We start from the raw sequence: 25046 nt of genomic DNA, 5'->3' as shown, positions 1-25046 counted from the left end.
GTTCGGGATGCCAGCACCATGTTGTGAGAAAACTCAAGCAGTACTATGGAGAGGTCTATATGGTGAGGAAATGAGACTTCCTATTAACAGCTAGCATCAACTTGCCAGCTATATGAGTGAGCCATCTCAGAAGCAGATGTCTTCAGCCAACAGCTTGATCGCAACCTCACAAGAGACTCTGAGACAGAACCACCCAGCAAACCATCTCTTCTTATAAAGATTTTTAAAAATTTATTTATTTTTATTTATTTTTGGCTACACTTGGTCTTCATTGCTGCATGCGGGCTTTCTCTAGTTGCCACGAGCGAGGGGTACTCTTCGCTGCAGTGCGCAGGCTTCTCATCGCAGTGGCTTCTCTTGTTGTGGAGCACGAGCTCTAGGTGCGCAGGCTTCAGTGGTTGTGGCACGAGGGCTGAGTAGTTGTGGTTCGTGAGTTCTAGAACGCAGCCTCAGTAGTTGTGGCGCACGGGCTCAGTTGCTCCATGGCATGTGGGATCTTCCCAGACCAGGGCTCGAACCCCTATCCCCTGCATTGGCAGGCAGATTCTTAACCACTGCACCACCAGGGAAGTCCAAACCACCTCTTTTGAACACACAGGGACTGTGAATAATAAAGGTTATTACTTTCTTTGAAGTAATTTGTTATGTGGTCACAATTAAAACTAGATATGGGTTTACTTCATCAGAGATTGGTATTGCATTATATCATATAAGCTCACTCTAAAATTCAAGTTTTAAAATGATCATCTGTAATAGCAAAGTTTTTAGAGATCATCGAATGTAGCACCTTATTTCCAGCAAGTCCTCACTTGAGCCATTCAAGATAGATTAAAACAATTTCTCTGAAGGTTTTGGAAAATATGTTCTAGAAGCTGCTATGAAGATCATCATGAAGAAAGTTATTTTGTCTGCCATGAATGTGTGACAATAAAATAAATTCTTTTTCATGTAAACCTTATAGTCTTGAGGGTGAAAAATTGAGTGCAGGCTCAGACTCTCATTTCTCTCAGTTTGTTTCATTTTATTTTGGGGAGGTGACTTCTTTTAACAAATTGCACACATGTTCACCTGATTATTTTCCTCAAAAGAGTTTAATTAGTATAAATATTAGATATCATATGATGAGGAAAGATACCTTCCTAATAAAATAAAGAGGTATTTGAGGTTGACCAAAAACCAAGAAAGGCGAGAATGTATATATGTAGCCTGTGTATTTGTGGGTTTATGCTCCTGCAGCAAGAGGTTCTGTCTGATGGTGTCACAAGGGAGGCGTGGGAAGTAGCCTTTTGTTGGGTGGGAGAATTCAGTAATTCACTCTTCTTGACAAAAGCTAGAGCCAGATAAAACTCATCTCACTCTCTCAAGTTAAATAAGACAAAGCCAAAGTCTGGAGTTAGTCTAACAGAATAATTCTGTAGACCAATACAAATTGTTGACAATCTCACATAACATGGACGCATTACCACAATATCTGGAAGGAAGAAAATCATCATGTAACGCCAAGAGTAGAAATAGCTGGAACTGTGTAAGTACAGTTCAAGTGGGAACTTTGAGTCCTTGTAAATTGATAGAGAATAATAGTGACAATTATAAAGACCTTCACACTAGGAAGAGTCATTTCTCACCAACTAGTGTGGGATTGAAAGAGAACAGAATTCACACAAGATGAATAGTATCTGTATAAGTAAAGGAGAGAAATCTGGGCCAGAACAGAGGCAATTACCTTAGTCACATTCAACAAAAGTTCATTAGTTCTAAGTGAAGAATAATAATAAGTTAAAACCAGAACTCTACTATTTTTTATTTATAGTTTACAGATATAACTTGTTCAAGTTAACTGCATAATTAACTGTATAGGTAGCATTCCAATTGGTCAGTCCATTGATTCTCAATTAATCCTTTGTTATATTTCCTAAGTCTCAAGCTTAAGATCCCCTTAACTTGGAAGGTAATATATTAGAGCAAGTTGTGACACAGGTAGAGTGCATAAGAGCACAGCCCACATGTTTTATTTTTTTGCACATCTGGGCATTGAATATCACATAGGCATAATGAAAAGTATGAGCTCCATAAAGCTGTAATCACTGAGATTATTATTATACACATTTTGTTTCACTAGAATTGAACAGATAATTAAGGGAAAGTACAAAATTTTGGATGTTTAATTGTCCAGGTTAAATTACACTGTTTTCTCCTGTCAAAAGGGAGAATGTATAAATATTAACCTATCAGGGCTTCCCTGGTGGCGCAGTGGTTGAGAGTCCGCCTGCCGATGCAGGGGACACAGGTTCGTGCCCCGGTCCGGGAAGATCCCACGTGCTGCAGAGCGGCTGGGCCCGTGAGCCATGGCCTCTGAGCCTGCGTGTCCGGAGCCTGTGCTCCACAACGGGAGAGGCCACAACAGAGAGAGGCCTGCGTACCGCAAAAAATATATAAATAAATAAATAAATATTAACCTATCAAAGAGTTCAGTTAGCTTGAGGTGTGCACCATCTTAGAAAAACATATTGCAACAAAAGTACTGATGCCCTGCAGAACTGGCACACGGTAGTTTATTACTCTCTGTAAACTGAGGAAAAACTTGATTCCGGGAATTTGGTCTTTGAGGAAAGGTAGCATCTATTTTTAGACAACTGCCAAAGGAGAGGCTCATTTTTCATATTTGCTTTATATTTATGATCATGATCCTTCTCTTGCAAGGACATCACTTTCCAGTCAGAGCAATGAGACTTCCTCATCCCCTAAGGCCACTCAGTAATAATTTTTCTCACCTATTTTTACTGAAGCTAGAAGCCATGATCCAAGAGTCAAGAAGCTGGTTTCTTTTTTCTGGTTCTGTTAGCAGATTTGCCATGAATCCTTGGAACAAATTTTTCCTTCCTGCCTGTTTTCTCAAATGCAAAGTAAAGATGATATTTTCATTTTTTCTCTCTTCTTAGCAGGATGAATCTGGGAAAGGTCTGTGAGCTTCTTAGGAAAACATGTAGCATAAATGAAAGATACTACTTTATTTTTCTCTAGGTTAATTCTAGGTTAAGGGGGAAATTCAGGAACATGTGCAACTAAGAAGATGGCTTCAAGAGTAATTCAGTAAACATTTTAGAAGAATAAACTGCTCACACCTGATCTTTAAGGCTTTAGTGGGAATAAATAGAAATACTCAGCAGGTGACCCACTAGCAGAACAGTTTGTTGGTTATGCACTGCAGTCATATATTTGAGCTCAGGAATCTGGACAGGAAGGCAAGGTGTGATTATAACTTAAGAGATGAAAAGGCTTGGAATAAAATAACAGTGGAAAGAATAAAGGGAAGAAGTGGATGTCCAAGACCTAAGAGCAACTTCAAACTTTATACCTCTATTTTAGGGAAGTCTGATTGTTAGTATTCACTGTGTCGAATAGCTAATATTTTTGGCTAAGAGCTTAGAAGGAAGCAGTCAGTGTTACTTTTTTGTCAAATCTGCTGAAATGAGAGATTTTCAAGGTATGCTTTTCATAGGATTTTGAGGAGGATTTTATTCTTACTTCCATTGCATGTGTTGAACCCATGTTTTCTTTTTGTTTCAACCTCTATAATTCAGGTATCTACCTCCTCATAATTTGTATTACCAATTCAATGTCTGTCTACTCCAATCCATTTGACACATGGTGACCAGAATAATCCCAATATCATGGCTCTTCCACTCAAATCTTTTAGTGATCCCTCATTTGTTACCAAATAAAGTACAAGTTCCTTGTTTAAAAATCCAAAGCCCATTACAGTTTGTTTCTAACTTACCTCTTTTTCATCTCCCACCTTTTTCTAATATAAGGTCTAAGTTCTGGCCATTCTGGGTTGCTCCCTAGACCCTGATTAGGCTTATACCTTACTTACTCTGGACTTTACATATACCTTTCTCTTTGACTAGCATGTTTCTCTGATCCTTTTAAAAAATAATTATAAAAACCCATCTAGGAAATTTCAGATCATGTCCCACCTCTTACCTCCACAATAATTTCCCTGATCCTCCCATTTGAAAATCAGCTCTCCCATATGAAGTTAGCTTACAACATTTATATGTCCTGTTCACATAACTAAATTATAATTCATTTATTCATCATCTTTTACCATTTATTTAGTCATTCATAAAACATTTACTGAGCCTATATTATGTGTCAGACTATGGTTGGAAGTTGGCAGATAGAGACATAAGACCCAATACTTGTTCTTGAGTAACACAAACATGTAAGAAAACAATTAAAATGCAGTGTGAAAATTGCTACAAAGAAGTGATGTATCAAGTGCAATGTAAGCAGAATAGAGGGAATGCCTAATACTAAATAAAGTAAGTAGCAATTGCATCTAATGAACATAATATCAAAATATGGTAGTAAAATAAAGTATACTGCTAGTTACTTTAAAGTGTAGTAAAATTCCCTCAAGTAAAATTATAATCACCCCTTTCAGAAGAGGGGACCCAGGCTCAGAGAATATGCTGTTTGGCCAAGGTCACACAGCTGGTAATTAGCATAGCCAGGAAAACACCTACCTCTGTTGGAGAGAAAAGTACCAGGGCACCAGGACAGGATGGGATGGGGGAGTGGTAATTGGAGAGAGAGATTCTACTGGGTACTAGAGAGCAAGTTATTTGATTTTGGAGACCAGGTCTAAACCCAAGTTTCCTTCTCAAGTATTGTTTACATAGTAATGTCTTTAATAATAACTTTTTTTTTTTTTTTTTTTTGGCGATACGCGGGCCTCTCACTGTTGTGGCCCCTCCCGTTACGGAGTACAGGCTCCAGACGCGCAGGCTCAGCTGCCATGGCTCACGGGCCCAGCCGCTCCACGGCATGTGGGATCTTCCCGGACCAGGGCACGAACCCGTGTCCCCTGCATCGGCAGGCGGACTCTCAACCACTGCACCACCAGGGAAGCCCTACAATAACTTTTTAATGTAGATATTATTGAATGTAGGATGAAAGAAAGTTTAGACTATGCCAAGTTAAAGTCATTGGAATTTTAGTCAATTTAGTAAAGAAAATCCCCTTTTCCCATGCAGGTATGGAATAACCTAAAATTTGGTAATCTATGAGACAGCTCTCCTAAAACCTACTGCTATATGTGGAATGAAAACTTCGACAATTTCAACCATGCAATGTTTAATTTTTACTTGAAGGTATTACTGGCATTTTGTGAGGCTTGTGGTTTAGATTCAAGGAGGAAGTGAAACTTAAAGAACACTGCTAGTCACCAAGTGTAGTAGAAACTGCAAAAAAGTCACTCAATTCAGAAGCTACTCAGGATCTCCATAGTCTTAGGATAACCAAGAGATTAGTTTGATGGCTCAGGGTGGAACCTCTAAATATGCACATTTTGTTTTGTTCTTGTTTTTCTAAAAACCTCGCCAAAATATGCAGTTACTTCTTTTTTTTTTAACATGGTTATTACTTATATCCACATTAGATCTTGTTTTATACATGCCTGGACTCCAGAATTAAACTCAAAGGGTAGCTCCAAAATATCCTATACTTTCTGATGCATGAGGGATAGAAAGGAAAAACTATTCAAGTATGCAAATCATGGGATTTTATGACTGTATCTTATTAGTGAACAAATATTGAAACTATACTGGAAGCACAGACTCCTTATAGAGTATAAGTGTAAAGTAAACAATGTTTTACAAATGTGCTGAAATAGCAAAGTGATGACTTTACTGATTATGACATTTACATGGAATGCTGTTTGTTGCCTTGGTGTCGTGAATATTTAGCCTAATTCTCCAAATCCCTTTCCTTCCTCTGTAAATCTCTGAAATAATGGTTAGAAATTGAGGTAACAGAGAACGATATCATTACTGTATTAGAATGAATACATCTGAGGACTAAGAAAATGGAAAATATAAAGGCAGTGAGATTGCTATAAAACTTAAGGAGTTTTCTATGCATAATCAGATAAAAAGTGCTTAACATTCACAAATTTCCCTTTGCTCTTTTTGCATTATTTCAAAAACTCCAAATTTCAGTATCTCTAATGAAATTAAAGTTAAAATTTAAATGTAGGGAGGTGGAAGTGACCTCTAGCCCAAGCTTTCCCTTTAGAGACTTTGGCACAGATTTACAGAGAGGTTCGTTAAGTTGTCAAGGCTATGGAAACCATGAACAGTGGAGCCACGAGGAGTTCCAGGTTTTGAATTCATTGTTCTTTTCAAGAGTTGGTGCTACTTTTCTGTCCTTAATGAATTAATAGAGGTAGGGCCACTACCTCTCCTTGAACATGCTCTTTTGTAGTAAGTTTAATTCTGGTCTCCCATTTAATCATTTCAGAAAGGCCTCCCCCTATTTCTCCCCTTTTTTGAAGTTAAAAAGATAATCATCACCCAGGGAAAATGGACCTTTTACTTTTCTTCTCTGTGCTTTCTTCCCTTTTGACCTTTCCTCCAACTTTCCTGGTAATGCCTGGGCTGGGGGCTCAGTATTTTTATACCTGGGATAAGATCATTTTCCCTGTCCTGCAGACACTCAAATAAAACTATGCTATACTTTCCTTGTCTTCCTCCTTCCGTGCTTCTTCTCTTTCCTTCTTTTCCTTCCAACTTTGCTTTCTCCTTATTAGGTTCAAGGCAAGATGGATGTCTATTCTCCCAGTCCATTGTCCTAAAGATGCAATCTACGGCAAAGCCAGAAGTGCCCTTTTTAAACCAGAAACCTAGTTGTAGACACTGAGCATAGTGAGAAATAGCCCCCTCAAAGTTTTCTATTTCTCATTAACTTTTAAAAGCCTTGCTGACTACATGTGCTCATTATGTTGAGTTGTAAATGATGTTTGAAGAGAATGATTCCAGCCCACTCAGTGCACAAAGAGAATACAAACAAGCATTTTGCAATTGCTTTTCCAAGGTGATACATGCTATAATACTGAGCTGAGTTACTGCTATGAAAGTTTGAAGTCCCAGAAGCCTCAAACCACTGCAAAAACAAACATGAAAAATGAAAATATATAATTTGTTCCATGTTAACTCTCTCACCTCTCACTAACTTAATAAAGATAGGTAAAAGCTTTCGTCTCTACAATAAAGTGCTGTATGAGGAACTCTGACTTCTTATTTCCTCTTCCAAATTACTTTTCTTTCTTCTCTGGCCTGTTATTAGTAACTTTGTTTATGCTGGAAGCCATACCTATAAGTGACTAATGCTGGCTATTGGGTAAATAGGACAGATGCCACCAATGGCCACTTCCTTTCCTAGGCAAATTGAATTCACTTTATGTTCCATTTATAATGAATATTATTACAATTTTATTTTTTATCTGAACATTGCAGTGGTGTTTGGGTGACTGGAAGGGTTACAGTCTGTATAATCATAATTGTGGCTGTCTATTTCTCATGGTCTTCTGAGCAGGGAATCTGTCATATCAAAAGGCCCTTAATCCATCACCAGAAACTCCATTGAAGAGCTCTCTCAGTAGGAAATTGCCTTTTGAAAATCTACTTCCATGAAGAGAAATGCTTTTTTGAGGCCAAAAAATAGATGCAAACCTCCTAAGCTGCCTTTATGCTTAACTTGGTAACTTGGGATGAACAGCATAAATATTATCCTAAGTATATTAACCCTACAGCATTAGGGACTGAACTGTGATGCATATTGAGGAAAAATAAATGACTCGAGAGAGCATATTTTGCCATTGATTACCTGGAAATTATAGGCCTTCACACATTAATCATTCTTATGTTGAGAAAATTCATTTTTAGAGAAATTTATCCCACCTAAAATCTCTTTAACAGATTTTTCTAGGTTAGCAACATGAGGAAGTACAAAGAAGGTATAGAGCGACAAAACAGTGATGTCTAGTGGAGCCTCTGTTAGTGTAAATTCTGTACATTTGCTTGGTAGAGCACTCTCCTTGCTACCTCAGATGACACTGTCATTCCTGGAGTCACTGCCGAGTTCCTCCAGGTTTTCACTAGAGGTGGAATGAGGTGGGTGTGCTATGCCTTCCTTGGACTTTTCCTCCATTATGAAGATTACTGTAATTTCTTTGCTGCCATGGTTGCTGTGCTCATGTCCATTATTTTCGTAGCAGCTGCCCTGACTCCTGTGCTTTTGCTATACTTCTCAAGTTCAGGGCAGCTGCTCACCGTCTTGGGACCTTGGGACATTACACCCTTCTATTGACCCCTCTTCTTCTAAGAGCTGCTCTGAGCCCCTCACTCCTTATTTTGGTATCAGGGGCTCCCACTTTTCTCCTAATTTTTATTCCCCTAAAGTTAGGAGCACCTGAGAAAATGTATTCAACAAAAATGTGTGCTGTGTTTTCCATGCCCTGATAGTTGTCTTTTCCAGGTTCCTTTTTTTCAGGGTTGGAGATAGAATCTGAGAGGAATTCAAGCCCCTAGAGGCTCCTGCAGAGGAAAGAACCTCATGCTATTCCCTCTTGTATCATCCCCTGTCCTTTGGAGTTAAGTTGCTAGACATGGTCAGAATTCCCATGTTAAAAATTGCAGATCTGACCCTTTGCTTTTTGGAGTCTCTTTGAACTTTGAAAATATGTTAGACTGTCATCTGTGATTTTAGAAAAATCAACTCTTAAGCAAAGTATTAGTGGGAAGTAAGCAGTAGAGTCCATTGAAAGCAGATGGCCTGCCTTAGAACTCTTTCCTTGCCATCTATCACAAACCTCATATGTTTGTTGTGAGGATTAAATGAAATAATACATGAAAAGGAAGGATAAAAATGTTTGAATCAATATCCAGTTAGAGGACATCATGAGAGGGAAAAACCCATTTATAATAGTAACAAAAAAGGTTAAATACCTAGGAATAAACTCAACAAGAAATGTACAAAACATATAGAGTAAAACTTTGAAGTTCTTCTGAAAGACACTAAGGTAGAGCTGAACAAATGGAAAGACACCGCTGTTCTTGGATATAACGACTCAATATCCTGAAGCAGACAGTTATCCCTAAGTTAATGTATAAATTACACAAAATCTCAATAAAAATACCGACAGGCTTTATTACAGAGTTAGAAAATTTCACACTAAAGTCCATTAAGAAGAACAAACATGCAAGAACATCCAAGAAAAACTAAAACTAGATAAAAACTATGAGGGAGGGACTAGTCTTATCAGACTAACACATACTGTAAAGCAAGCCTCTATGATTAAAACGGTATGGTGTTGTCACATGAATAGACAGACCCATCAGTGGAATAGGACAGAAAGCCCAAAAATGTACCCAAGTAGATATGCAAATTTAGCAAATGATAAAGAGGGCATCTCAAATCGTAGGAACAAAAATGGACTTTTTAATAATCAGTATTGTGACCAATACTGATTATTAAAAAGTCCACAATACTGACCAATAATCAGTATTGTGACTACCTTTTGAGTAGTTTTGACTTTTAGAACCAGGTTAATGTTTCACATGCTCAAAAATCAATGAAAAGTAACCACAATGAGGGTGGAATCCATAATGAAATACAAACAGTAACAAATGAACTTAACTGTATTACAAATGAGTAAAATAACCACACTGAAGGGGGTGAGGAAGAAAAGAACTAATCTAACTTTGGGAAATCAGTATTTTGACTAGACACAGTAAGGCTAAAGACATGAAGAATTTTATGCAAATACTTTTCTCTAGTTAGTAAATCTACTTTTCACAGAAGTTGAATTAGCAAATTTGAAACTATTTTGTGAATATTCTAGAACTGAGAAAATAAGCAAATATATTCTAGGTAATGAGGCCAGGTTTTTCAGCTCTCGAAGAAAGAAGTTATAAATAGGGAAGTGGGGAAGGCTAGACACTGCGGTGGTGTCTAGAAACCAGAACTCATGGTTTTCAATGTTTATACAAATAGATATAGAAATAAATATATGTATACATGTGAATACATATTTTTTCTAGTTCTGTCTTCTAAAGGGGCCTAGAAGCAATAATACTGAGATAGCAGTGATTATCTAGCTTCTACATCTTGGTCTCAAACACAATTCTCTGATAAAACAGATCAGGACCCCTTGGAGAAATGGCTGCTTTTAGCACTAGGGCGGGGAATATAGAAGATCAATCTGGAACATTTTGTGGTGCCAGAAAGTAAGGGAGCATTAAAAAGTTAACATGAGTGGGTTGAAAAGACACAGAAGCCAAGTAAAAGGACCCCCTAAGACCAAAGCTGGAACAAATTTGAGCAAAATGAAATTAATAATAATAATGGATTATAATGTTATGTTGAACAAATGTCTGTATGTCCACAGTAAAATGAATAAATAAATGAATGGAGAAAGGAAAGCCCTTACAGTAGAATTCCAATTAAAAAATGAGGATGGAATGATGGAAATAAAACATCACCATTTGGAAAATACCACAGAGGAGAGATCTGGTAGACACTATCTCAGGTAATTTTTAGGCACAGTAAAATTTGAAAACTACAGGTACGGTGGTGGATTTTTGGTGTTTTTATTATATATGGATAGATTTGCATTTGTGTCATCAGCAAGTTTTTTTAAAGTATGGTGATATTTCAGTTAATTTTTGAGGTTGGATTTCTCTGCCCTTGGGCTGAGCTGATAGGTTTATTCATAGGGGTATTGTCAATCTAAAGGAGGTGTATCCTGTATGGATTCTAAGATATGCCCCTGTAGATTCTATGGTTGAATTAATTACTTTGGAAAAGATCAAATTCAATAAGAAAATTATTAGGAGGGAAGGGAGAGTTGATTACATATATATTCTAAACCAGTTTGAATCTGTAGCCAAAAAGTATTGTACAAGTTCTTATTTAAGATTAATAGATATGTACACTTGTATAGCCTGACATTTTTTCTAACTAACTGAATGTTGGACATTCCCTAGGAATGAGCTAAGGCCAAAAGACAGGAAGCCCCCATGAACATGCAGAGTGCCACCTGATAATAATGAATGATGGAGAATAAAACTCTTGGTATGTGGTACCCCATTAATGATAAGTTTTTAACTTTTTAAAAATCTTTTCTCCTTCTCTCCCTCCCTCTCCTTTCCTATTTTCTCTTCTCTTCCCTTTTTCTTTTCTTCTTTTTTGAGGCTCTGCTAAATAATTTTGATATATTTTATCAAACAGTACAGAAAACATTAGTCAACTGAAAGATCACTGCTATGCATACAACCAGAAGGAGAACATATTTTTAGTTTCCATTTGCACATGATGAACTTTATCTGAGCCTTGTGCTTCCAGAAAGAAATTCTCTTTTGTGTTCTATAAAATAGCCAATCACCATGAACCAATATTTATGCTGTTCATTCCAAGATAGTGTCCACTTTCACCTTTCCTCAGTGACTTAGATAACACCCATCTCCATCTTTCTCATGATCCCTACAGGACTCTCAGGTGACTCCCTTTTCTACTTCCTCTACTAAGCCCCAGCTACCCTTCCTTTTCATTTAGATGGCCCTCATTAATAAATATTCACATTCTCCTTATTATAAAACTATTATAAAACTTTTAAACTTATTAAAAACTATTTTTAAAAGGAATAAAATTATTTCCTTAAGTTTCCAGTTCATTTTTCTTTTATACCACTTATAACACTGTTTTAAATTGTATGTTTTTAGTATATAATTTACATCCACATGAAGTTCTCTAGGTGGGATAGATTAGTTTCAGAGAATAGCGATATATGTAAATGCTTTAAATTTTTAATTCCCCTTTTAATTAGACTCTCCGCCAGTTTGCTTTAGTTCATTAACAATGATAACTATTTGAAAAGTTGAATTTCCAATATTCTTTTTTCTGGTTAGAAATGAATTTAATTTCATTTATGCCAACAAATTTTCTAATGTGTAAGTCATGTATCACACAAAATTTAAACTTTTGGTGTGCGATTTCCTATAAATCCAAATGAAAATATTTTCTTGCAGCCATCTGCCTTTTTTTTTTAAACAAAAAGAAAAATGATCTTCAATATCTTCTGGGCTCTAACTAAAGTTGTATCTGCCTAACGTCAGGTCTGGAATTTTTTTTTTCACTTCAGTAAAAGGAAGGAAGTGGTGCCACAAATTTTTGTCAAAAAACTCTAGCATTTTCCTAACATCAGTGGAAATACAAGCCTCTCTTGCTTGAAGAAGTAAAGCTCAGTCAAAGCTGTCACATAAAACCGTCTAAATAGCCTAATCAGCTCAAGATTCTGTGTCTGACTAAAATGTGCTTGTAATGTCAGGCTCTCTTTTTACTTTGAGTTTTGTTCACTGTCATCACCTCCTACACAGTCTCTGCCCTTCTAGCCCTATCTCTTATAAGAAGTTAAGAAAAATAGGAGGGAGTTGCTTATCAGCCAGCAGGAACTGTCAAAGCATCAGTCATTCTGGCCTTCCTCCCAAGAAACAAAACAAATTATTCTCCCAGCCACCCTCCTCACTGCCCTCTGGGCTCAGGTCTAAAACTGTTTGAACTCTCCCATATGGCTCTCGATGTGTGATTGTGCCATTTCATCAGTAAGCCTCTAAAGGCATTTACTCAGTTTGATTTATATTTTCCTTTTATCTCTAATATGCTCTCAGGAACACAAAGTCTTTCTTTGTCCTGCTTTGTCTTCCCTGCTTGCCCCTTTCCTTTTTTTTATGTCCCATGGTCCTTTCATTTACTAGACTGAAGAGCACCAAACACACCAAACATTTTTATTTATTCTAGATTTGATATTGCCATACCAAGCATTCTATTTTTATTTGCATGTGTGTGATGTATGTGTGTAGTAAACAAATTTCAAAAGATTTAAAGACTATTAAACAATCGCGTCTTTGGACATTGAAAAAGAGGGAGAGGTTTCACAGGCCATTTATGATATATAGTATTTCAGTAGTTCAGGTACAATGTTTTAAAATACAGTCAATAATTGATAATACAAGAAAGCAATGGCATGTGAAACCAGTGGTATGGTTTATCTTGCCTATTCTAATAGTGTGAATGGTACCATTTATCTTAAACAAAATACAGAATACTGTAAAAATGTTGCTGCTGTCAAAGAATTTACAACCTAGCCATGTTGACAAATGAACAGAACTTGAGTGCAGACCTTAGTATTTAATCCTTAAAACGCTTAGGGATCAATTTCAGCAGCCTTAGGGAATGAGGAAATTTCTGTAATTCACACTAAAGATAAAAAAGAAAAAAGTAAAAAGTATGTGGGAGAAGAAAAAGGGAAAGACTTAATCAGAGAAGAAAATGGATTTGTGCTCATTCTGTGCTTCTGATTTTCCAGTTCATGCTTCCTTTTTTCTCACCAACATCACAATGTTTAACTGATTCAACTTAAAGAGTGAAAGTAACTTTCACTTGGTATTTGGATTTCCTAAGAAAGATCCTTGATGAATTGTGAGAGGCAATTTGTTTTCAAGGAAGGGAAGGCTCTCATTTTCCTTGCCAGTTATCGACTAATCCCAACTCAGAATGTCTGTGACTTCCCTGAACCTAACAAAATATATTTTATGGTAATTAACCCTGTTTAGTTGCACACAGACTCAAAGCTCCCAGGGGTTCTGCTTTTCCTTTGTAAGTGATGCTGAAACCCACAACAGTAAAATGCAGTTGGCCCAGGGGAGAGATTCTCTGAAAATATGTGAAGCAAGTCCTGAACCATAATGCTACGAAACATATATACACACAAACATATATGTGTGTCTACATGTATACACACATAATAGTAATCAACTATCACCACACTTATCTGATTCACTGGGACGTTTTCTATTGAAACATAGGGTAAAAAGTCCTTTCACTTTCTCTCTTAGGTCCTAAAAGGCTTAAAAGGCACAGAAGTGATGAACCTGAGTCAGTCCATTAACGTCATCATAAATTATATAAATCAAGTCCTTTAATCATCTTCAAATTCTTAAATAAAGCCAATTGTTTTACTTGCCATGTTTCTTATCCCTAGTCAGATTTGCTTAACTGCTAGTTAAATTTAAAACACAACTGAAAGACTAAGAGTGGCTACATGCAATTTAGATTGGTTTACTAGTCTGTTCATTGATACTAGAATATTTATCACACTCCCACCACGCACAAGTCTCTGAGGGAATGAAAGTAGAAAAGGTAGATGATGAGGTTCCTACTTTCATAAATTTTAATCTGAATAGCCAGTTAAATCTTGGTAAATTAGCAGCAGTATCCTTTGTCTTTCCTCAAATTATCAATTTCTAAAATGTATTTACTTTTTAAGTGAATATATACCTACTATGTGCTAGGCACAAGAGTTTCAAGTATCAACATGTCAGGGAGTGTCCTGTCTCTTACAGTGTTTAGTGTCTTTAATTACTGTAGAGTTGACTCTAAGTTGAGTCTTTATTCAGAATACTGACACGTGGCAAAAATCAAAGAAAGTCACATTACCTTGAATATTCCTTGGGAAGATGTCACATTAGAGATCAAAATACCATTGCTCCATAAGTCCACAGAGATGATCCCACTGCCCCCGCCACAGCCCTTGTCTTGTGACAAATCACTATTTCAGGTTGAAACCAGAAGGAGTAAATTGTTTGGCTTTGTTGTAAAACCCCTCCTCCAAAAGCCTATCTTTGAAAAGAGTATCTCACACAACTAGGGTAATGTTTCTGTGATGCGAGACCTGTAGGAACTAAGACTCTTGGTGGGAAGAATTTATTCACATTTGCCAACTCATATTCATTCCAGGGTATGAGGTCACCGAGTCGAACAGCAAATAGAAAAGCCTGCACTACTGATGTTCTCAATCTCTCTCTCCCTACCCTAGGCTCATCAAAATATACAGCTGATTTTGGAAAAATTTAAATGAGACTCAAATAATTCTATCTCAGCTATTTACAGTTCTTGGGTAACAGATTGTTATGAATACTACCAAATTATTTTCCAAATAAATATTTCTACAATGTTCCCTGGTTTTCCCCTACCCACTTAACAGACGTACAGTGAACATAACTGAATCTTTTCTTTGTGAGTCAATATAAATTATGAGTCAATAATTGGGTCAGTCATAATAGAGTAATCCTCTAAGTAGAGAAGATAAAATAGGTTCACCAAGATAGCTTTATATAACTTTCTTCACCTTATTTGATTATCAGCTATCATTTCCTGTTGATCTCAATGTACCTATCTGCTTGTCTATAGCCTCCTATCTCCCTCTTTTATAGTCTTCTTTGAAACCAGAGAGCCAAATTTGACAATATTTGTATAGCATAAGATTAAATAGACTTTGAGCCAGGGCCTGAGGAGGTTTTATTTGTAACTGAAATACAGTAAGATATAAACATGGTGAGCTCCCATTTAGCTGCTCTGAATATGCCCACCATTACACTCTCAGGTAAAATTACTATATAACAACAGTACAGATGTAATTGACTGATTCAATTCAAATGTTTAAACCAGTTACAAGTAGAGATGGCCCATAGAGAATAAAAATTGTTTGCAGTGTAAAGGATCTATGTTTTGATTCTCAGGAGATGCACACAGGCTTACCTGCAGCTGTGAACATTTATTTGAGAATAAGCATAATTGGAAAGTTACTCTAGGACTGACTTAACCCTCTCTTGGCTTTTACTCAATGTGGCTTCAATGTGCCTTGTAGCTACATAGCTGCATTAACTGAAATTGATTAAATCCATAGGCTTGGAACATTTGTGCATATATTCAATAAAATGTTTATTAGGTCATAAGTGTTGGGCACTCTTTTAATTGTTGAAGATATGAAGATGGCAAGATAATGTGCATATCTTCAAGGGATGAGCACATGACAGAAAACCTTGGGTGGGTTTCTTTTAAGATAATATCATAAATCTGTACTTGGAAGCATCCCTTCAGTTTCATTTTTTTTCTTTTTTTTCCTGATGTAATGACCTATATATTACTCTGTCCAATCTTGATACATAAATACCCATCCCCACCCCTGCCCTGGGGCATACCAAAGCCTTAAGTCACCTTATCTTATAAACAAATATGATAATAGAAAAAAAACATAAAAATGAGAATAACATCTCTGTGGTCTAGAAATTGGACAGAAATACATAGCCATGACCAGGACAGAAGTTATGATCTTGATGGATTTCAGGTCCAGAAGCAGGTAGAGGTCACTGGGAGTTTGGTCCCTGTAGAATAAGAAACTAAAAGTGTTCCACATGAGGAGAGACTGGACCTGTATCTTTGATGGGGTAAGTTACTCCTGTTCATAAAAGTAGTATGTAAAAAAATCTGTTGTAGGCAATTTATAGCTTAATTAACATTCCATCTTAGAGAGTAAGGAGGATACAGACATAACTTGTAGAAGTAAACTAAACCACTTTCTAGTAAGGGAGCAAGAGTTGTGGTTTCTAATATATCATGTGGAGAGAAATCCCATCCATCAATGTAAGACTGAGTAAGGATTACAGTCCTCAGGGGTCTTGATGGAGTCAATCATAGGGTTAAGTAGGGTGAGACAGAGAGAATTTCCCATTCAAATGAGATTGCAATATAAAATTTCAAAAAAAAAACCCACTTTCCCAATCAATAATCAAAGTAAAGATTTGATTCTGGTGACATAAAATAGCATAGGAGTCAGAAAAAGGTATTAAAATAATTATGCTGAGAAACCAAGGTATAAATAAAGAAATAACTTCTATTAGGGAAAACACAAAATTATTATTATTTTTAAATGAAAAGATGAATGAGGATAGGACAATGTTCAGTTGGCACAATCTAAGAGCAAACTAGTGGACTAGATGAGGATTCTACCAGAATCCTCATTTAATCCACTAGTTTGCTGCTCAGATAAAGATGTAAGAGAGGAAGAGGAATGGAAGATAAACTGAGACACTTGCATAATTTCCAGAAGAGAATACAGAAAATGATGGAGCATCTTTATTTGCAAATACAATAGATGAACGTTTTCTAGAACTGAAGAAAGATATGAGTCCTCAAGTTGAAAGCACTTCAAATACCAAGCAAAATAACATTAAATTCACACCAAGACCCATACTAGTTAAGCAGTAGAATATCAAGAATAAAGAAAACACAGCTAGAAAGAGTGACAGACAGGGAGTAACCAAGATGGCAGAACCTAAGCTCACCCAAGTGCATGCAAAATTACAATTTACAGAGTATTGATGAGAAAGACCAGAAGACTAGCAGAAAACATATTCTATAACTAAATATATAAAGAAGTAACCACAACAAAAAGGTAGAAGGGGCGGAGATGTGGTACAGTCAAGGCCCATACCCCTAGGGCAACCCATAAACAGGAGGATAATTACAATTGCTGAGGTTCTCCCCAAGGAACAAAGGGTCTGAGCCACACATTGGGCTCCCCAGCCTGGAGGTCCTGCATCAGGAAGATGAGCACCTAGAAGGTTTGGCTTTGAAGGGCACTGGGACTTACTTTCAGGAAGGCCAAGTGGTGTGGGAGATAGAGACTCCACTCTTAGAAGGTGCACACAGTATCTCATACACTCCAAGACTCAGGGTAAAAGCAGTAATTTGAAAGGAGCCTGAGTCAGACGAATCTGTTGACCTTGGAGAGTCTCTCAGAGAGACAGGAGGAAACTGGAGCTCACCCTGGGGATACAGACACTGGTGACAGCCATTTTGGGGAGCTTGTTCTGTCATGAGGAGACTGATTCTGGAAGCACCATTTTGGATTCCTCCCTCTACCTTATTAGTGCCAGAACCCGGCCCCACCAACCAACCTGTCAACACCTCAGGCCAAGCAACTAGCAGTGTGGGGACACAGCCCCACCTACTAGCAGGCTAGCTGCTTTAAGAACCCCTGAGCCCACTGCCACCTGGGACCCTAGCATCGTCCAACAGGAGGCCAACATCAGCTCCAAGACACACTGGACACTTCAGCTAGCTGTGTCAAGAACCAGTCCTGCCCACCAGGAGGCCGACACTAGATACAGGACCCCAGCACCACGAACACCCACTCCTGAACCCAACCCTGCCCACCAGTGGCTGGCAGCCTAAGTACAAGGCAGGACCTGGCAACAAAGTGGACTGGGGGCCAACCATGCCTATCACACCATCTACAGTAGTCAGCCTATCACAACAGAAGAACCCACATACCCCACAAAGGGGGCACTCCTAGAACATACAGCTTTGGTGACCAGAGGGGGATGCACTGCTAGAATATATGGGATGTCTTTTTTAAAAAGCCACTACTCCAAGGTCGGGAAACATAATCAACTTACTGAATACATAGATATAAAAACAGCAAATTAGGCAAAACGAAGTGACAGAGGAATATGTTCCAAATGAAGGAATAAGATAAAACCTCAGAAGAACTACGTGAAGTGGAGACAGGCAATCTGCCTAATAAAAAGTTCAAGGTAATGATTGTGAAGATCTTCAAATACTCAAGGGAAGATTGGATGAACAGAGTGAGAAGTTAGATGTTTTAAACAAAGAGTTAGAAAATATAAAGAACGAAACAGAGATGAAGAATAAAATAAATGAAATAAAATATACACTTGAAGGAATAAACAGTATATTAGATGATACAGAGGAATGAATCAGTGAGCTAGAAGACAGAATAGTGGAAATCACTGAAGTTAAACAGAAAAAAGAAAAGAAATGAGGACAGATTGGGATTGACATACATATACTAATATGTATAAAACAGATAATTAATAAGAACTTGCTGTATACAAAAAAATAAAATAAAATTCAAAAAAAAAGAAAAAGAAATGAGGACAGTTTAAAAGGCCTCTGAGGCAACACCAAACATACTAACATTCGCATTATAGGGGTCCCAGAAGGAAAAGAGAGAAAGGGTCAGAGAACATATTTGAAGACATAATATTTAAGAACTTCCCTAACCTAGAAAAGGAATCAGACATCCAGGTCCAGGAAGCATAGAGTCCCAAACAGGATCAACATAAAGAGAATAACACAAAGACACACTGTATTAAAATGGCAAATATTAAAGATAAAGAGAGAATACTAAAAGCAGCAAGGGAAAAACAATAACTTATGTACAAGGCAACTCCCAGCTATCCAGCTGACTTTTCAGCAGAAACTTCTGCAGGCCAGAAGGGAGTAGCATGATATATTTAAAGTGATGAAAGGGAAAAACCTACAACCAAGAATATTCTACCTGGCAAGGCTTTCATTCAGATTTACAGAAAGATCAAAAGTTTTACAGACAAGCAAAAGCTAAAGGAGTTCAGCACTGTGAAGCCAACTTTACAAGAAATGTTAAAGGAATTTCTCTACACAAAAAAGGAAAGGCCACAACTAGAACCATGAAAATTACAATAGGAAAAACCCCATTGGTAAAGGCAAACATACACTAAAGGTAGTAAATCATCTGTGTACAAAGCTAGTAGGAAGGTTAAAAAACAAAGCAGTAAAATCATCTATATCTATAATAAATAATTGAAGGATATACAAAAGATGTAAAAAATGGTAAACATGGGGTGGGGAGTTGTTCAGGGTTAAAATGTGTTTGAACTTAAGAAATCAGGAACTTGAATTAATCACATATATACATATACACACATATATACACATACTCGTATATATACACACATGTATATACACACACACATACATATATATAACTAGCTAGCTAGCTACATATAAACCTCATAGTAACTACAAACCAAAAATCTATAATAGATACACAAAAAAGAGAAAGGAATCCAAACATAGCATTAAAGATAGACATCAAATCACAAGAGAAGAGAGCAAAAGAAGAAGAAAGGATCAAAAAGAACTACATAAACAGCCCCCAAACAATTAACAAAATGGCATTACATTAAATGTAAATAGACGCAGTGCTCCAATAAGAAGACACAGAGTAACTGAATGGATATAAAAACAAGACCCGTATATGTGCTGCCTACAAGAGACTCACTTCAAATCTAAAGACACGAACAGACAAGGGATGGAAAAAAAAAGGTAGTTCAAGTAATTGGAAATGAAAAGAAAGGCTGGGTAGCAATACTTATATCAGACAAATAGACTTTAAAACAAAGACTGTAACAAGAAACAAAGAAAGACATTACATAATGATCAAGAAGGAGATATAGCAATTATAAATATATATTCATCTGGCATAGGAGAACTTAAATACATAAAGCAAATATTAACAGACACAAGGGAGCAACTGACAATAGCACAATAATAGGAGGAGACTTTAACATTCCACTTACATCACTGGACAGATTATTCAGGCAAAAATTCAGTAAGAAAATACTGGCCTTAAACAACACATTAGAAAAAATGGACTTAATAGGTTTATATAGAACATTCCATCCAAAAGCAGCAGAATATACTTTCTTTTTTCCGTGTTCAAGCACATTGAACATTCTCCAGGATAGATCATGTGCTAGGCCACAAAACAAGCCTCATTAAATTTAAAAAAATTGAAATCATATATAGCATCTTTTCTGACCACACTGCTATGAAACTAGAAATCAAATATAAGAAAAAAACTGCACAAAACTAAACGTGTAGAGGCTAAACAACATGCTACTAAACAACCAACAGGTCACTGAAGAAATCAAAGAAGAAATAATCAAAAATACCTGGAGACAAATAAAAACACAATGATCCAAAACCTATGCGATATGGTAAAAGTGGTTCTAAAAGGAAAGTTTTTAGCAATACTAACCTACTGCAGGAAACAAGAAAAATCTCCAAAAAAACAATCTAACATTACACTTAAAGTAACTAGAAAAAGAACAAATAATACCCAAAGTTAGTAGGAGAAAAGAAATTATAAAGATCAGAGCAGAAACAAATGAACAGAGACTAAAAACACAGTAGAAAAAATCAATGAAACTAAGAGCTGGTTCTCTGAAAAGAGAAAGAAAATTGATAAACCTTTAGCCAGACTAGTCTAGAGAAAAAGAGAGAGGGCCCAAATCAATAAAATCAGGTGAAAAAGGAGAAGTTACAATCATCACCACAGAAATACAGGGATCATAAGAGATTAGCATATAATTATATGTGAACAATTATATACCAATAAGATGGATGACCTAGAAGAAATGGACAAATTCCTAGAAATATACAATCCCCCAAGACTGAATCAGGAAAAATTAGAAAATACAAACAGACTAATTACCAGTAATGAAGTTTAATCAGTAACTAAAAAAACAAAAAACAACACCACCAAAAAAAACCTCCCAACTAACAAAAGTCCAGGACCAGATGGCTTCACAAGTGAATTCTACCAAACATTTAGAGAAGAGTTAACACCCACCCTTCTCAAACTATTCCAAAAAAGATTTCAGAGGACCGAATGCTTCCAGGGTCATTCTATGAGGACAGCACCACCATGATACCAAAACCAAACAAAGATATCACAAAAAATGAAAATTATAGACCAAAATCACAGATGAAAAGAGTTGCAAAAGTATTCAACAAAATATTGGCAAACAGAATCCAAGAATACGTTAAAAGGATTATATGCCATGATCAAGTGAGATTTACCCCAGGGATGCAAGGATGGTTCAGTAACTGCAAATCAATCAATGTGATGGACCACATTAACAAACTGAAGAATAAAAATCATATGGTCATTTAAATAGATGCAGAAAAAGCTTTTGACAACATTCAGTATCCATTTATGATAAAAAGCCTCCAGAAAGTAGGCATAGAGGAAACACACCTCAACGTAATAAAGGCCATATATGACAAGCCCACAGCTAACATTACACTGAACAATTATACTGAACAATTATACTGAAAAGTTAAAGAATTTTCTCTAATATCAGGAAGAAGACAAGGATGCATACTCTTGCCACTTTTATTCAACACAGTATTGGAAGTCCTACCCACAGCAGTCAGGTAAGAAAAGGAATCCAAATTGGAAAGGAAGAAGTAAAACTGTCACTGTTTGCAGATGACACAATGTTATACATAGAAAATCCTAAAGATGCCACCACATATCTATTAGAGCTCATCAATAAATTCAGTAAAGTTGCAGAATACAAAATCAATATACAGAAGTCTGTTGCATATATATACTCTAACAACAAACTATCGGAAAGATAAATTAAGAAAACAATTCCATTTATAATTGCATCCAAAAGAACACCTAGGAATAAATCTAACTAAGGAGGTAAAAGATCTGTACTTGGAAAACTATAAGACATTGATGAAAGAAACTGAAGAAGACACAAACAGATGGAAATATATATATATATATATGTATGTATGTATATATATATATACATATATATATTGTGTTCATGGTTTTAAAGAATTAATATTGTTAAAATGACTATACTACCCAAGGCAAATCTAACAGATTCAATGCAATCCCTATCAAAATACCAATGTCATTTTCACAGAACTAGAGCAAAATAATTCTAAAATTTGTATGAAAACACAAAATATCCCAAATAGTCAAAACAATCTTGAGAAAGGAGAACAAAGATGGAGATATCCTGCTATCTGATTTCAAACTATAATACAAAGCTACAGTAGTTAAGGTAGTACAGTACTGGCACAAAAATAGACACATATTAATGGAAAAGAATAGAGAGCCCAGAAATTAACCCTCACCTACATGAGCAACTGATCTATGACAAAGGAAGCAAGAATATACAGTGGTGAAAAGACAGCCTGCTCACTAAATGGTGTTGGGAAAACTGGACAGTTACACGCAAAAGAATCAAACTGGACTACTCTCTTACATCACGCACAAAAATAAAATCAAAATGGATTAAAGACTTAAATGTAAGACCTGAAATCATGAAACTTCTAGAAGAAAATCCAGACAGTAAAATCTTTGACATTGGCCTTAGTAATATTTTTTGGATCTGTCTCCTTGGGCAAGGGAAACAAAAGCAAAAACAAACAAATGAGACTACATCAAACTAAAAGGATTTTTCACAGCAAAGGATATAGAGAAAGATCAGATTTGTGGTTACCAGAGGCAGCGGTTGGAAAGGGAGATTGGATGAAGGCAGTCAAAAGGTACCAACTCTCAGTTATAAGATAAATAAGTACTAGGGTTGTAATGTGCATGACAAATACAATTAACACTGCTGTATATTATACATGAAGGTTGTTGAGAGTAAATCCTGAGTTCTCGTCACAAGGAAATTTTTTCTAATTTTTAAATTGTATATCTATATGAGATGATGGATGTTCACTAAAATTATTGTGATAATCCTTTCAAGATGTATGAAGTCAAATCCTTATGCTGTACACCTTAAACCTTTATCAAATATATATCAATAAAACTGGAAGAAAAAAAAGAGTGAGAGTTTTTTTTAAAAAACGTCAGATAGACTGCAGCTGCTTATCAGCAACAATAGCTGCTGGAACATAATAAAACAACAGCTTCAGAATGCTGGAGAAAAATAATTGTCAGCATAGAATTTTATATCAGCCAAATAACTGTTTCAAGAGTGCGAGGAAATCAGAGTACTTTCTGACATAAGCAGACAAAGACAGTTTACCACCCACACACCTCACTGAAAGAACCAGCAAAGTATTCATCCAGCAAGAAGTTAAAAAGCAGAACAGAAAGAAAATGTCAGATGCGAGAAACAAGAAGAAGAGAAAATTGGCTAAAACCACACTGAGACAACTTTTGTTTGGTTTTTAATGGAAGTTTCTTGAGCTGTTCAATATAGTAGCCACTAGCCATATGCTTCAATTAATTAACGTTAAATTTAAGTTTTCAATTTAAGTTTCAATTAATTAACGTTAAATGAAGTTAAAAATTTAGCCTCTGTGTCACACCAGCCACATTTTAAGTGCTCAGCAGCCAATGTGGCTAATGATTGCTGTACTGGACAGTGTGAATGTAGAATATTTGCATCATTTTAGAAAGTTCTATTAGACAGCACTAGTGATAGTTTAGGGAACCCTGGAAAGCTATGTAATTTTCATTTTTAAACTGTATTAGAAAGAGTATAAATAGATGATAAATCCACTGATAACAGTTAATCAGTATATAATTGTCTCAACTCTTTTTGTGTGTGTGTGTTTGTGTGTGTGGCAATCAGTAGATGGAATAAAAATTTCCAGTTTCATATACAAATAACCTCATACTGGGTAAGGTCTTGTTAACCTTAGCAAATCAGCCTCAGTTATAAAAATCTTTAAAGGCTTGCCTTACAAAAGGAAATTTGGAAAGTCATCTTTCTATTTGTTCATGTTAAGTCATATACATTTAGACAACATACAACCAAACAAAAAAGAAACAAAACAGAAAAACAATAACAATGAAGTCTCCTATTGATTTCATATGCATTTAGGCTTCATTTTGCAATAGTAAAAGAAAGTTGCATAAGACATAAGTATTCTTTTGAAACCTCTTCATAGCTTCTATCATAAATTGTGCTACAGTCTTAGATAAGCAGAGGTTGAGCTAACTGGATATTTTTAAGTAGATTAATCAACCTTTACTTTTTTTTTTTAAACAATGTCCATGAAACTCTGCTGGTTCATTCATTTATTTGCTCACTTATTTAATTTCATTCACTTAACATAAAAATTATGTTAAATGTCTGCTATATCCCAGGCACTGTGCTAAGCCCTTGGATATTATCAAGATATTAGCCTTGCCTTCAAGGAGTTTTTTTAGTATAAGAAACAAACTTCAGATAGAATCATTTCAAATAGCTGTATTTGTAGTTCAAAAACCGTTGAATATTGACAATTTCATATGCTTAATCTAATGGGTAAGTGATTTAATTCAGATGAATAAATCTGTAATAAGTATATGCTGCTGCTGCAAGATCATATATGGGACCCTAGGTTATCCAGGAGGGCTTCATGGAAGATACGAGGCCTGTGTAGGGAGAGTAAGAGTCGGGGCAAGAGGAAATAGGGTTCTAGGTAGAGAAGTCAACCTGTCAGTGAAAGACTGTTACAAATTAATCTGCTCTGACCAGCATGTGAAGTCTGGAGAATCACCTATGAATAGATAAACACTTTAAGATATATAGAACAATGGTGAAGGTGTCTGCTTTCCAAAAAGTTTTATTAACTATATGAAATAAGGGTTAATAACTAGAGGAGGGGAGGGAGGAGAGCATAGTGTTTGGTGTCAGCTCAAAGTTTAAATTTCAGGTCCACCCCTTTTAGGCTTATAACTTTGAGCAATGTACTTAGCCTATCTGAATCTT

This window comes from Grampus griseus, assembly GCF_964374135.1.
Source record: "Grampus griseus genome assembly, chromosome: 3".
Taxonomy (NCBI): Eukaryota; Metazoa; Chordata; class Mammalia; order Artiodactyla; family Delphinidae; genus Grampus; species Grampus griseus.
Note: the sequence above shows the minus strand (reverse complement) of the source record.